We start from the raw sequence: 13,288 nt of genomic DNA on the forward strand, positions 1-13,288 counted from the left end.
CGATGGCCCCTGCCACACTGAACACCCACTGTGATGCCACACTAATGGCAAGGCAGGAGAGTGTCTCCACCGAAAACTCCGCAAGTTGCGGCCACACTTCAAGCTTAGCTGCCCAGTAGTATAGGCAATCCTCTACCTGAGGTGGTAATGTGCTGTCCAAGTAGGCCACCACCTGCTGATCATAATCGATGACGACCAGCAATCCCCTGGTCGGACCTGACAGAGGATTTACAATGGCACACAAAGGTAGCGGCCAACTGTCTGCACAGTATTACTCTATAGTACGCCAGTTGTTCCTCCCTCTCGGCAGCTGGAAAAAAGGCACCCATTTTGGACCGGAAGCGAAGGTCCAAGAGGGTGGAGAGGCAAAAATCATCCCATTGCCAGATGTTGACTATTCGGCTGTCCTTAGTTCGGCAAAGCAGCATGCTGTGGGCCATCTGCTCAAGTGACTCTGAGGGACTTACGGCCTCCATCTAAACTGTATACTGCCATGGTGCTTTTGGGTCATCTGCCTTATCTTCTACTTCCTACGGATGCTCCTGCTCCTCCTCTCCTGTCACTTGAGTAGAAAAACCACTAATTTCACCAGACTCTTCCGATTGTGCTCCAATGTCCTCCTCCAGTTCAGCCCCCAGTGGACTCATGTGGCCATGAGATGTAGTCCCCACTTCTCCAGTGCCCTAACAGATATTGCAGCATGAGTTCCAGGACATGAAGCAGTGGAATTATGTTATCCATTCCGTAGTCCTGGCGCCTCACAAATAATGTGGCCTCTTCAAACGGCAGGTGTCACACATGAGCTGCTTGTGGCTGACATCAAAGTTACAGGAGGAGGAGTACTCCGCTAATCAAAAAATAATTAATGGATTTTCTCTGTTCATATAGGCAGTCTAACATATGGAGGCTGGAATTCAACAGGTGGAAAGATCGCATATCAGCCTATGTTGTGGGAGGCCATTCTGCCACTGCAACTCGAGGAGGGTGTACTTGGCTTTGTAAGAATGGATGAAGCGCATGCACAGTTTCCTGGCCATTTTTAGAATGTCTTGTAGAAGGGTGGAAGATTGAACCAGATTGAAAACGTGCGCCATGCAGGGCGCATGGACCATCCCTCCTTGGTGCAGCGCGGACACCACATTCCTCCCATTGTATGTCACCGTGGTCCCGATTTGCAGTTGTCGTAGAGAAAGCCACACATTGATATCTTCTTGCATGAAGCGGAGCAGTTCCACCCCTGAGTGACTTCATTCGCTTTGGCAAACCAGGTGTAGATCTGCGTGATACCACTATGCCCTGCACATGTGGTATGATGGTGGTGGAGCAGGAGGAGGCGGACATTGGCATAGTGGCAGCAGTTTGTCAATGTGGCGGAGAATATGGCGTCTCCTGTTCAAGTTGTTAGTTGGGCTTGGCAGGAAGCACATTCACCAAGTTGGCCGTAGAGGACATATACTGGCCCTGACCATAGTTACAGCTCCACATGTCCACGTTCAAGGACTGGCCCACCTTATGTCTTACATATTTGTGAAGGGCTGGTACTGCTTTTTTGGAAAATAAATTTCAGCTTGGAACTCTCCACCTTTGTTCGGCACAAGCAATTAGTTCTCTGAAGGGTGCAGAGTCCATGACTTGGAAAGGGAGGGACTAAAGTACCCAGAACTTTCACAGGAGCACGGTCAGCTTCTGCACCTTAGGATGGCTGGACACATACAGTTGTCTCTTTGTTAAACTGCTGCTGGCGCCATGCGTAGTGAGGAGCAGAAGCATCTGGACAGGGAGATGATGTCAAAGACAAACCGCTCCCATCGGCAGAGGTGCTGTTGCCTTGACTGGCTGAAATAGCATGTGTGCTATTAGGTGCTGCTGCTGTTACTGCGGCGGCAGGATGGACCACCACATCTGAGACCCGTTTCTCCCACGCCATTGGATGGTGAGGCTGCATTTGTTGATGCAGGGCCGTGGTGTCAACGTTAGCTCCCTTAACACGCTTCCCTTTTTACCCAAAGATTCTACAAATACACACGTTTGGCTCCTTTGGCATCTTAACAAAAAATTGTCCACACCGCCGAGTTGGTGATTTTACCACCAACACTCTAAACTGAGAGACTAGTAAGGCCGTGCTGCGCTTATACCTTGTGCCACTGCTCACTTGGACCTGTGTAGCGGGCTTTGTACCCCGCAGCCGTTTGACTTCCATCCTCGCACTTCTGCCACCCTGCTGACTCACGGCCAGAGTCGGGACTTGCTGCCTGCTTTGCTGCCTAACACTCAAGCTGACACCTTCTTCTCTCGACGATGATGATGAAGCCTTTGCTTCACCTGGTTCCCAATTGCGATAAGCTACATCATCATCAATTTGTGTTTCCCTGTCACTGCTATTCTCCTCAACTGTCTCATTATGCATAACCTGACTACTTCAAAGTGCAACATAACCTTCCGTGCCACTCTCCACATCTCTACATTCCTGCCTACTGCACCAAGCAGCAGATTTCTGCCCCACCTCTTCGATGCCAGTCGCTGCTGACTGACTGTCCTCAAAGAGTTTGAGGAGCTCAGACCACCTAGTACAGTGATGGGGAACCTTTTGGAGACAGAGTGCCCAAACTACAAATAAATGCACTTATTTACTGTGAAGTGCCAACATGGCTTTTTAAACAGTAACTTATTGCTACCTGTTCTTCCACATCTTTCAATCGTATTGGCCCCCTGAGGTTACCAATACAGTTGAAAGAAGGAGGGTAAATTCAGACTCTCATTATAGCTTCTCTCCAGGGTTTCTCTGTACAGGAAAAACAGTGGGTCCTGCAGGATGACCTCCAAAGATATTGCAGCCCTGTTCACACCTTCTCACTTTTCCGGGATTTCCAAACAGACAATGAAGCGTGGCTTTAAAATAGCATTGAGAGCAGCACCTCTTAAGTTGCCTGGGACTGCAGGAAGGTTTGGTAGATTTGGTCATATTTGGTGAACTCTGTCCTGGGGCAATGGTCTGAGTGCCCACAGAAATAGCTCCAAGTGCCACTTCTGGCACCCGTGCCATAGGTTCGCCACCACTGACCTAGTAGATCTCTGGCTGAGGGAAATGAACAGAACAGAGGCTGGTTGAGGTTAGGGGTTTTCAGATGTAAACTGGGTAAAAGTGGATGACCTAGTCAACCAATCGAGAACCTTTGGGTTGTTCATCAACACACTGCTGCTAGATGACCCCGGCAGTTATTGCCTCACAGAGTCACCCCTGCTGTGCCGTCCCATTACTGTGCTGCGACTTGTGCCTGCTCCATCTGCCACCTCTCTGTCTGACATATTGGTTAATGAACTATGTGGATTTGACACGGATTTCTTGATATCAACTTTAGCAGCAAAAAATGAATTGAAATTTGGGGAATACAGAACCCCAAAAACTCACACCCTGGACTTTGAGAAAAAGAATCACTCCACCAACTATGTGGATTTGACACAGATTTCTTGATATCAACTTTAGAAACAAAAAAGGATTCAAATTTGGGGTATAGAGATCCCCCAAATTGAACACCTTGGACTTTGAGCAAAAATCAATCCATCAGCTACTGAGTACAAACAGCTAGGCGCTAGAGACAGCACATGCAGTATGAAATGACCGTCTGTTTATATAGGGCTGTGACATCACATAAGCCTGCCGGTCGCTGATTGGCTTACATGTCTGCACATGTGATCGAGGGTGTTCCTTCTTCTTCCCACAGTTCTCTGCCCCATGTAACACGTTGTGCTTGCGGCCATTTTGCTAATAAAGGGGAAAAAACTAATTAGTTCCCATGAATCACCGTAAACTTTGGATTCGGATTCAAAGTTTTCTTGAAATTTGAAACAAATTTCACTTTGTTTAAATTGATTTGCCCATCTCTAACGCACATGTATGGATGGAGATACACGTTATATGAATAGATTGGAAAATGTTATAATTAAATCATCATTTATAATAAATATAATCTCTCCTTTATGAATTCATTTTGTTATATATATTTTTTTATATACAGGCGGTCCCCTACTTAAGAACACCGGCCTACAGACAACCTTTACCATATAAAGTATATATAAGTAATTTACTGTACTTTAGCCCTAGGCTACAATAAACAGCTATAACAGTTATTAAAGGTATCTGTAATGAATCTTTATTGTTAATCCTTGTTCTTATGACAACCCAACATTTTTAAAATCCAATTGTCACAGAGACCAAAAAAATTCTGGCTCAGGCTACAATTATAAAATTTACAGTTCCAACTTACATACAAATTAAAATTAAGAACAAACCTACAGACCCTATCTTGTACGTAACCCGGGGACTGTGTTTATTGTAGAACAGCGGCTAGGAAGGAAACAGATGGGATGTATGCTCCTTTCCGATAAATTATTTACTTGCGGTAAAGGGTTAATGCACTGACCAGAACCTGCACAGACCAAATTACCAAGTGCAGCTGGGAAGAGGGTTTGTAACCCAGAGCTCCATCCTGGGCTGGAGCAGTGTGTTAGAGACATCGCTCTTGAAGGCTAACCAGCCATGTGTCACTAGCCGCTATAAGTACGCTGTTTCTCTAGTGAAGAAATCACTACTGTACAGGTAGTGCTCAGAAGAGCCAGCTTTTGTTTTGTTTTATTTTTCCTGCCTTTAAAACTGCATTGTTTTTGCTGCCACTAAAAGCACATTTCCGCTGTCAAGCCTGTCTGTGTTTCTGGTCTTTTCTATACTTAAAACTGACCCCACTACATCTTGGTGGAGGATGTGGGCAGTTTCCTAAATAGTCAGTACTCTTAAAGGTATCAACTGACAAAGGCCTGACTAATTGGTAAACATGGAGGAGCTTATAAAGCAGCTTATGCAGTCCAACATCAACCACCAACAAGCCCACACCGCACAGCTGGAAGCAAATGCTCTGCAGTGACAAGTGCACGAGGAAGCTGTAAGGTTGCACCAAACATTGGTGAAAGAGCCACAGCAGCTGAATCAGTCCCTCCAGCAGCAGTTACAAGTGACAACTCCAGGGTTGCGCTTAGGTGCAGAAGACCCTGAGAAAGATGACTCCAGAAGATGACATTCATGTTTTTCTGGGTATATTTGAAAGGATTGTCTAGAGAGAGAGTCTACCCTAGGAAAAGTGGGCGGATGTATTGCCCCATTTTTGTCAGGAGAACCCCAAAAAGCCTACTTTGACCTGCAAGTGCAGAATGCAAAAGTTTATGCAATGTTGAAAAGAGAATTCCAGGTCAGGTTAGGGGTTACATTAGCTGTCAGAGTCCAGCAGGTCTACAACTGGGAATATTATCTTGACAAGCCTGTATGACCTCTAACATCTCACCAACAAGTGGTTAAAGTCAGAGGCCTTATCCACAGACCAGATTGTGGACCGTGTGGTCTCTGACTATTTCATCCACACGCTACCAATGAGGATAGAGCGCTGCCTTGGAGAAACAAATCCTAAAAGCATTGATGACCTGGTCTCTGCAGTTGAGAGGTTCACTGCTACATAAGAGTGCCTGCAGGATTTGCATGTCCCTGGTAAAAAGATAAGACCGTCCAGTGGTAAGATTGTTCCTATTGTTAAAGGGGTGAGATTGTCTGCTAAAGAGAGTGGCATCCACTCAAAGGGTCAAGCCAAAAGGTTATCAGATCTCCAAATGGACGCTATGCCTGTTGCCCAGGGACAGATAGTCTTCTGGCATTGCCATGCTCTGGGACATGTTGCTGTAAATTGTCCAGATATAACCAAACCCATGGACTGTGACTTGGGTAAACGTTGGTCTTATTTTGCAAGGCCCTCATATGCTGCCCAAAAAGATGTCAAATACACACCCCTTTACCACATTCCACTAATCCCCTTACCCATAATCTAAGTACTCTTTGAGCGTATAGCTATGGATTTGGATGGGCCAATACCTAAGTCTGCCAGGGGTCACCAGCATATTTTGTCACACGTTATCCTGAGGCCATCCCTATAAGAAACACCTCTTCAAAAGTAATAGCAAGGGAACAGTTCCAGATGTTCACTCAGATTTAGATATCCCTAAAGAGATGCTAACTGACCAAGGGACCCTATTTAAGTCAAGGGTCACCAAAGAGCTGTGTTACCTCCTAAACATTGCACAATTACGTTGCACAATTCTATATATCATCCACAGACAGACAGTCTGGTTCAAAGGCTTAATAGAACCTTAAGGGGAATGTAGCAAAATGTAATTGATAAAGATGGGAACATTGGAACACCCTTATGCCCTACTTGAGGTTTTCTATAAGGGAGGTACCCCCTACACTGATATGGAAGTGTGCCCCCTTTTTTTGGTGCAGAATTGTGCACATTTGTGCACAATTGTCAGTAGTAAATGTTGTGCAAACTCCGACCAAGCACTAATAAACCCCTTTAGGTGCACATTTTTCTGTCTTGTTGGATACAATGCAGCCACAACAAAAAACTGGTGCAGACATTTTATAAATACATGTGCAAGCAGTTTGTACATTTTCATTGCAAAGTCATACAGAAAACTGGCAGAAATGCTTTAATAAGTGTGGCTCTATGTCTGCAACTGGGGAAGGGGCAGGTGGTTGACCCAAACAATGCCATCTAGGGGAGTTACCATAGAACATTAGTGACTACTCTATGAGTTGGCTTGCTGTTTTTAATGGGGGTGAAGTGGAGGGCTCTAAAGAGGTGGAGCGGGCTGAAAACAACCTGATGTTAATTGAGGCATTCTTTGCAATGTAATTGACCAATGCCTCAATTTCGTCTGGTTTATTTTTGAAATACACACACATAGTGAAATAGTTAAATGTTTTTCCCCACAGAATTCCATAGCCTCACTGCTTTTACAGTAAATAATCCCTGTCCATGCCAAAGGTACAACTACCTCTCCTCTTCCTGTACTTCCCATTCAGGTATTTGTTTATTGTAATGCGGTCTGTCGTCTTTTTTCTAAACTGTAAAAACCCAAGTTTTGAAATCTTGAATTCTAGTCCCTTTATTGCCCTAATAATCTTGGTTGATCTCCTCTGTACCTGTTCTTATTATTCTAATTGACTGTTACATAATCATAGTTTTTGTTTTCATGGCCCGAGAGCATAACTTTTCAGTTATCTACATTAAACCTCAACAGCCATTTCTCTGCCCGATCTTTCAGCTTCCACAAATCCCTCTGTAATATAATACTATTGGCCTCTGTATTAATTACTTTACACAGCTTAGTATCCTCTGCAAATATTGAAACTTGACTGTGTAGTTCCTCTATAAGGTCATTAAAGGGGTTCTCCAGTCACTATATGTACTTTTTTTTTTAAAGTGACCAGTTTTTTTTTGGATATATTATAGTTACACAACCTTACCTCACCATCCTGGGCTGTATGCTTTCTTTTCCTTTTCTTCATTTCACAGCTCACTGCTACAGCTACATCACTCCAAGATGGCTGCCCCCATTCTGCTAAAAGATTACATCTCCTACAATCCCCCTTGGCAGCATAGCTTCTTCACACAGGAACATGTAGCCACACCCCCACAGCAGGGATCAAGAGAGCAGAGACAGTATACATGTTGTTTCTATGGAAACTGTAAGTGTAACAGATGCTGCCAGTGCCAGGAATGACTTTGATTACATAAAAAGGGGGCAGAAGATTTAATGACACTGAATTAGTGAAGTGATAAGTGTAGAGAGATAAGGTAGAGTAATGTCAATCTTTGTCACCTGAGAACCTCCTTAATAAAGAAGAAGGTGGTCCAATACTGACGTCAATCCAATCTGAGAACGTGCCATTAAAGGAAACCTACCATTTGAAATCTGTATCACAGTTTTTAACACTTTTTAAAGTTTATAGCCGAAGCTGCTTCAGCGCTGCGTGCACACGATCGTGCACGCCTACATAGGAAATGCCGGAGACGTGCACATCGCCGAAGCAGCTGCTGCTATAAACTTTAAAAAGTGTTAAAACCGCGATCCAGCAGTTTATAACACTAACGAAAGTAAGTACCAGCTCACCCTGAGCTGGTGCTGGGTATTTACAGCTTACCCCTACAATTTGAAATGGTAGGTTTCCTTTAATGACGACCCTCTGTTTTCTATCACTAATCACTTTTCTATCAGCCAATTACTTAGCCAAATACTCAGATTATCTCTAATCCCAGCAGTCTCATTTTATGTACCAACCTTTTGTGTAGCACTGTATCAAATGCCTTGGAAAAGCCCAGATATAAAACATCCACAGCCTCCCCCGGTAAATGAAAATTTACATACAGTTTTTAAAAAATTAAAAATTGGCATTTCCTAATCTCTATGCCACACAAAATGGCAATTGCTTTCATTAGATGAAAGCAATTGCAAACTGGTCTGTTAGAAAGCATGTAGCTTTTTATAAAATATTGTCTCCTTGACATAATTATAAGAAGGCTATTAACCAGACTGTGCATGCTATGTACAGAAGGAATTGTCCTCTCTTTCTCTTGCAATTTGTCAAATCATCAAACCTAATGTATGAAGGTGTATAATATACACTCACCGGCCACTTTATTAGGTACACCTGTCCAACTGCTCGTTAACACTTAATTTCTAGTCAGTGCATTTAGGCATGTAGACATGGTCAAGACAATCTCCTGCAGTTCAAACCGAGCATCAGTATGGGGAAGAAAGGTGATTTGAGTGCCTTTGAACGTGGCATGGTTGTTGGTGCCATAAGGGCTGGTCTGAGTATTTCAGAAACTGCTGATCTACTGGGATTTTCACGCACAACCATCTCTAGGGTTTAAAGAAAATGGTCCGAAAAAGAAAAAACATCCAGTGAGCGGCAGTTCTGTGGGCGGAAATGCCTTGTTGATGCCAGAGGTCAGAGGAGAATGGGCAGACTGGTTCGAGCTGATAGAGAGGCAACAGTGACTCAAATTGCCACCCGTTACAACCAAGGTAGGCAGAAGAGCATCTCTGAATGCAAATACGTCGAACTTTGAGGCAGATGGGCTACAGCAGCAGAAGACCACACCGAGTGCCACTCCTTTCAGCTAAGAACAGGAAACTGAGGCTACAATTTGCACAAGCTCATCGAAATTGGACAGTAGAAGATTGGAAAAACGTTGCCTGGTCTGATTTCTGCTGCGACATTCGGATGGTAGGGTCAGAATTTGGCATCAACAACATGAAAGCATGGATCCATCCTGCCTTGTATCAACGGTTCAGGCTGGTGGTGGTGGTGTCATGGTGTGGGGAATATTTTCTTGGCACTCTTTGGGCCCCTTGGTACCAATTGAGCATCGTTGCAACGCCACAGCTTACCTGAGTATTGTTGCTGACCATGTCCATCCCTTTATGACCACAATGTACCCAACATCTGATCTGCGCCATGTCATAAAGCTGAAATCATCTCAGACTGGGTTATTGAACATGACAATGAGTTCACTGTACTCAAATGGCCTCCACAGTCACCAGATCTCAATCCAATAGAGCAACTTTGGGATGTGGTGGAAAGGGAGATTCGCATCATGGATGTGCAGCCGACAAATCTTCGGCAACTGTGTGATGCTATCATGTCAATATGGACCAAAATCTCTGAGGAATGCTTCCAGCACCTTGTTGAATCTATGCCACGAAGAATTGAGGCAGTTCTGAAGGCAAAAGGGGGTCCAACCCGTTACTAGCATGGTGTACCTAATAAAGTGGCCGGTGAGTGTATGATGCCATCATTAGCCAATATAACAACAAGTTATGCCATTTTCTCTTGACTTTCCCTTTATTAAATTTTGGCTTCCAGCCAATTATTTTCTATATGCATTTGGCCGCTAAATCAGAAGGGAAAACTTATATAGCTGATATTTTTTTCAGTACAAGTTGGCTGCACTCTTTGGGCCCCTTGGCACCAATTGATCATCGTTGCAACGCCACAGCCTACCTGAGGATTGTTGCTGACCATGTCCATCTCTTTATGACCACAATGGACCCAACATCTAATGGCTACTTTCAGCAGGATAATGCGCCATGTCATAAAGCTTGAATCATCTTAGACTGGTTTCTTGAGCATGACAATGAGTTCACTGTACTCAAATGGCCTCCACAGTCACCAGATCTCAATCCAATAGAGCATCTTTGGGATGTGGTGGAACGGGAGATTCGCATCATAGATGTGCAGCCGACAAATCTGTGGCAACTGTGTGATGCCATCATGTCAATATGGACCAAAATCTCTGAGGAATGCTTCCAGCACCTTGTTGAATCTATGCCACAAAGAATTGAGGCAGTTCTGAAGGCAAAAGGGGGTCCAACCCGTTACTAGCATGGTGTACCTAAAAAAGTGGCCGGTGAGTGTATGATGCCATCATTAGCCAATATAACAACAAGTTATGCCATTTTCTCTTGACTTTCCCTTTATTAAATTTTGGCTTCCAGCCAATTATTTTCTATATGCATTTGGCCGCTAAATCAGAAGGGAAAACTTATATAGCTGATATTTTTTTCAGTACAAGTTGGCTGCACTCTTTGGGCCCCTTGGCACCAATTGATCATCGTTGCAATGCCACAGCCTACCTGAGGATTGTTGCTGACCATGTCCATCTCTTTATGACCACAATGGACCCAACATCTAATGGCTACTTTCAGCAGGATAATGCGCCATGTTATAAAGCTTGAATCATCTTAGACTGGTTTCTTGAGCATGACAATGAGTTCACTGTACTCAAATGGCCTCCACAGTCACCAGATCTCAATCCAATAGAGCATCTTTGGGATGTGGTGGAACGGGAGATTCGCATCATGGATGTGCAGCCGACAAATCTGTGGCAACTGTGTGATGCCATCATGTCAATATGGACCAAAATCTCTGAGGAATGCTTCCAGCACCTTGTTGAATCTATGCCACAAAGAATTGAGGCAGTTCTGAAGGCAAAAGGGGGTCCAACCCGTTACTAGCATGGTGTACCTAAAAAAGTGGCCGGTGAGTGTATGATGCCATCATTAGCCAATATAACAACAAGTTATGCCATTTTCTCTTGACTTTCCCTTTATTAAATTTTGGCTTCCAGCCAATTATTTTCTATATGCATTTGGCCGCTAAATCAGAAGGGAAAACTTATATAGCTGATATTTTTTTCAGTACAAGTTGACTGCATTCACATACGTTAAATTATAAAACATAAAGGTTCTAGTTCTGATCCCATAGAGATAGAATTTAGAAGTTCAGGCACAGTTCAGCTACTGTTGTCTCATATATTATACAGAATTAAATGCTAGTTATTGGCTTCATAACCTTTAATATAACCAGTCTTGCAAAAATATTTCGGTCCTTACTGTAATTCACTGTAGCGTGTCAACCTAAAATCACATATAGTTTTTTCAACTAGCTCAAAGTTTGATAAAATGGAGCTATAAAGCAGTAAGTGCTCAGCACATATTTTCTTAATCTTTTAGTTATTACGAAATGTCACGCTGCAATCTGCACACGTACTTAAAAATCAGCATAGTTGCCAGAACATTGAATGGACAGGGAGCACAATTTTATGCTTGACTTTACTGTACTTTGCTTAAGAAATATTCCATTTGTATTGTACACTGAACTGGAGTAAATCATTCAAGATTGCAGTCATTTCCCATAAAGGTCTACAATCTTATTGCATGTGTGCCTAGCCTCCAAACTTAGTGCCGTGCCATAATTCCTGTGTTATAATATGCCATAAAACTGTGGTTTAATGGTTTGTCCCATAAGTGTTGAAATTATCCAATACCAAAAAAAATATTATGGTACTTTTTTGATGTAGTCCTAGTCCTTGAATTATATAAGCTCAGTGTGGTGATACAAGCATTTTTGTATAACACAAATATGTTTCAACTATGCCTTCATAGGTCACTTAAAAGCTACATCAATATACCAAACAAAAATTAGCATAAAACATGAAAACAAAGGAAAAGTTAAGTTTTTATAGGAATACACTGAGACCTCAGTACATTCTTAAGTATTTTAGTTTTTAATCAATATATAGTCAAGATTCTCTCTGTTAGTGTATAACTTAACCCCTTAGTAACCAAGCTTATTTGCATCTTGATGACCAAGGCCTATTTTTAAAACCAGCATGTGTCACTTTATCCTGTTATAACATTAGAATGCTTTATCTTACCCAATTGTTTATTAGTTTGTTTTTACATGACATTTTGTACTTAAAGTTAGTGGGAAATGTTGATTGATATATTTTGAATTTATTTATGAAAAAAAGGTGAGTTTGGAAAACATTTAGAAAAAAAATGCTATTTTCAAACTTCAAAATGTTTCATTTTTTTCTAACATTTACCATATCTCAGCTTTGTGTTGGCGTCACTTTGGAAGTGTCCTTTTGTTTTATTACGATGCTAGAAAGATCACAAATCGAACAGCATTCTCTCAAATTTCATTTGTAGAGCAGTTTTGGAAGTTCTGTTAACAGAAACCCCCCACATATCACCCCATTCTATTAACTTAGCCTTCAAACTATTCAAAACATCAGGTAGGAATGCAGGGAAAATCGGCAAAATGGAAAAATTTGGGTAACCCGCAAGAAAAACGTGATTCAGGCGCTTAGTAAATGACCCCCAATATGTTACCAAAATATGTTATTACTCAGTGGAGCCTTTGGATTATGTTTCCAAACACAACCAAAATGCCTCAGGTACCACAAACCTTTATCCCAGAGAATTTGTTAACTTTTTATCTTGTGGCATAAGGACATATTAAGACCGTGCCACTTATAGGCTTTTTCCATTTTACTTTCTGTTTATCGCTCCCCACAAAAACCTATAACTTTTTTATTTTTCCATGTACAGAGCTGTGTGAGGGCTTGTTTTCTGCATAACAAATTGTACTTCCTAGTGACAGTTTTTTATATGCCCTCCTGTGTTCTGTGAAGTGGAAATATAAGTCAATGGCGGTACGAGCAGTCAGATGCAGAAGGCTGACCCCGTCCCTGTATGTAGAATCTGAAGTCACTACATTGACGTTAGGAACTAATAGGTTAACAGCCACATCAAAACATGGGGGCACATTTACCTACCTGTCCCGTCGTGATCCCCGAGGTGCGTTGTCCGACGAGGATTCAGAGCTGCCGCGATTCACTAAGATTGTGCGTCCAATTTCCTGCATTTGTCGCTTCCCCGCTGAGTTCCGACGGAGTTCACTTTCTTCTTCCCGGTTCATGTAAGAGCTTGTCTTGCGACACAATCTGTTGTCTGAATCAGTAGTGTTGTCCAATTTGGAGGTAGATTCTGGGTAAGGCTGGGCCGCATCAAGATTTCCACAAAAAATGCGCTTACAAAATATCATTATTCA

This window comes from Engystomops pustulosus, chromosome 3 (genome assembly GCF_040894005.1).
Source record: "Engystomops pustulosus chromosome 3, aEngPut4.maternal, whole genome shotgun sequence".
NCBI classification, from domain to species: Eukaryota; Metazoa; Chordata; class Amphibia; order Anura; family Leptodactylidae; genus Engystomops; species Engystomops pustulosus.